This window comes from Chinchilla lanigera, unplaced genomic scaffold (assembly GCF_000276665.1).
Source record: "Chinchilla lanigera isolate Chin_1 unplaced genomic scaffold, ChiLan1.0 scaffold00036, whole genome shotgun sequence".
Taxonomy (NCBI): domain Eukaryota; kingdom Metazoa; phylum Chordata; class Mammalia; order Rodentia; family Chinchillidae; genus Chinchilla; species Chinchilla lanigera.
This window is the reverse complement of record NW_004955437.1, coordinates 18031670-18034843: the sequence shown is the minus strand read 5'-3', so window position 1 is coordinate 18034843 and position 3174 is coordinate 18031670.

The following is a 3174-nucleotide window of genomic DNA, read 5'->3' as shown; positions in this document are numbered from 1 at the left end:
CCCGCCCGGCCGACTGAGGCGAGAGGGTCGCGCCCCGCGGGCTGGTCCTGGGGCAGCCCCTGCCCGGGATCGCGGAGGGGCGGGCGAGGCTGGGCAGGGTCTGGGCCGCCGAGCTCTCTGGAGGGACCACACACGTGGGTCCCAGGCCCCCAGCCCCGCTCTCAGCCAGAGGAGAGAGGGCCAAGGTCAAGGTGCCTGTGTCACGCTGCGCACTCGGGAGGCGGGAGACGTCCCCCGGTCTGCAGAGCCAGCCACCGGCAGCCTCCCCGCAGGGAGCCGACAGTCTAGACCGGTGTAAGCATCGGGGAGATTATTAGAAAACAAAACAAAATCTTCAGGCGAGGTTTGATCAGGGAGACTAAGCCTGGGGCAAGATGCTGGTGGGAAGCTGCCGCCTTGCGCTCCAGCCTTAGAGATGAATGTTCTTTCCCTGAAAGGGAAGAAGTGGAGATGATCTGAAAAGGCTTTGTGCTTTGGTGGCTAAAAGAGCAAGTGGGAAGGAGAAAACACCGTATTTTACTGTAGGGCAGCTCTGCTTTTCCTTTATGCTGCTTGTCATTTTGTAATGATACATTTCCTGGCGTGAGATCCGGAGCGCAGCGGAGGGAACTGTGGAATGAGACCGGCCTGGGTTTCTGGACAGCTCATGGAGCAAGCTGCATGACCTCGGGCAAGTCACTTACTCTTCCTGTGCCACGCAGTTCCCCTATTTAAGAAAGGCTAATAATAATAGCATCGGCCTCACAGGGTTGTATTTACTTAATGGGCTGCATGACATAAAGCGTTTAGGTTCCTAATTAAAACTATGTTTGCTGTTATTATTTGTTTAATATTAGCCTCTCCACTAAATTGGAAGCCCCAGTGGGGTAGGGCCTCTGCTTGCTTTGTTCCTCATTGTTTACTCAGCCGAAGAGTCTTGGAAAATATTTGTGGAATGGCAGAAGGAGTTGCCATCCCTTCATCTGTCCTCGCATCACAGGTTGGTGGGACAGAGGTGCATAACTGTCACAATGGAAGAGAAACAGGCTGGGCAGGTTCCTGACCTGCCTGGGCAGCTAGAGCCTAGGCCAGGGGCCAAGCGCAGCCGGCAGGGCAGAGCTGAGCTGACTGCGTGGTTCAGACTCGATTACAGCGGGACGCCAGCTGTGAGCGGGGCCTCTGTGGTCAGCAGCCTCGCTCTGCCAGGGGAGGCAGCGGGGAGGCCAAAAGGGTCCCAGGTGGAGCAAGCTCTGCAGGAAGGTGCCCTCCTTTCCTTAGCAACTGCCAGGGAGCTGGCCGGTGGGGGCCATCGGGGATAGGAAGGAGTAGAGCCCAGGAAGAAAAACGGACCGGCAGGAGCTCGGAGAGGACCAAGGAAAGAGTAGAGGTGACAGAACACTATACTCCACCCCTCCCAGGGCAACAGGAAGTAAAGCGGTGCGGATAAGGCCACTTCCTACCTCAGCACGCCAGGGTGAGAGCCAGGTCCCAGGTCCCAGTGTGGGTAGGGCAACCAGGTTGTGGATTTAGGGATGGCAATAAGTCTTTATGTGGTTTTTTTTTTTTTTTTTTTCTTGTTATGCAGTTCAGGCTGGCCTTGAACTCACTCTGTAGCCCAGGCTGGCTTCGAACCTTGCAACACTCCTGTCTCAGGCCCCCAAGTGCTGAGATCACAGGCGTGTGTCACCATGCCCAGCACGTCTTGAGTTTCTGCCCTCCACCCTCAAGGCAGAAGCGACCTCTAGCCCGCATTCCGGCAGGGAGGGAGGTTGCGTATCAGCGGGTGATCCCTCTGCCCTTCCCCACTGCTCAAGGCGACTCTGTTCCTGACCTCCAGACGCTGATACTTGAAACTGTATATTCATTACTGTAAAGTGGAATGAGGAGATGGAGAGAGGTCAGAACAAGCAGACTGGGGCTGCCCCCGAGTTCCCTAAGGACAGGGAAAAGCAGGACTCCAACCCTGACCAAGCTCGTGTGCCTGCATGAGGGCTCTCTCATCCCTACTGAGGGCGGGAGTCAGGTAACTGTGTGAGGCACTCTGCATTCAGTCTTTGGGTAAACGAATGATGACCAGAATACTGAGGTGAAACCCTGGGCATGCTTCACGTTCCTGTGTACGTGATGCTAGCTGCCCTCCAACAGATGTTTCCCAGTTGCCTACTGTGTGCTTGGCCCAGCCTCTTACTTCGGGAAACATCCCCCAGTACAGTGGAAATGTACGCAACTAGAAGGAAGCTCCATCCATTCTCTCCTTTTTCCTTCCAGTCTCACCTCACTTCCTTCTCCCTCCCAGCAGCACAGACTGATGTGCCCCCAGTGGTAGTTTGGACACTGTAGACACTTCTTGTACAACCCTCCTTGGTCCCCCTTGCTGTAGCACCCACGCAGCCTCCAGCTAACCCACAGCAATTACAGGGAATTAGAGGGAAGATACACACAAATCACAACACGCACACGGGCTCCCTGTGCCTCAGTATCTATGGCAACCTCATGGGGTCTGCGGGCTGTGCTGTTCTGGTTGCAGCCGGTCCCCTGGGCAGTGCCAGCACTCAATCCGTGCCCAGAACAGGGACGAAAACCAGCAATCCATGACCTGATTATCGCCAGAGGTACCCTACTGGTGGCCCCTCATTCTGATCTTTCTCGTTGAAGCCGCCAAAAATGATCCCATTGTCCCCTGAATGATAGAAGCATCCCTCCCTAATTTTGAAATCCAGCTTCAAAGTATGAAGGGACTTATGCTTCAAGACCAGTTGAAAGTGAAGTATTTGATCCAAGATTTTTTTTTTTGTACCAGGAATTGAACTCATGACTTTGTAGTTGCCAGGCTGGCCCTGTGCCACTGAGCTATCTCTCCAGCCTGAAAGTGAAGTTTGTTTTTGTTTTGTTTTGTTTTGTTTTGGGTTTTTTTTTTTTTTTTGGTCTTTTCGAGACAGGGTCTTGCAATGCAGTTCAGGCTGGCCTTGGGCTCACTTTGTAGCCCAGGCCGGCCTCAAACTTGAAATGATACTCCTGCCTCAGCCTCCTGAGTGCTGGGATCACAGGTGTGTGCCACCACGCCCAGTTTGAAAGTGAAGTATTTGAAAGCAAGGAGGATGACTCCCTCGGAAGTGAAGCATAGTTACTCACTTGCTGGGAGCAGTTGTAAAGTCAGTTTGGAGGGGATGAATTCAGTCTTGCATCTGTGAGGTT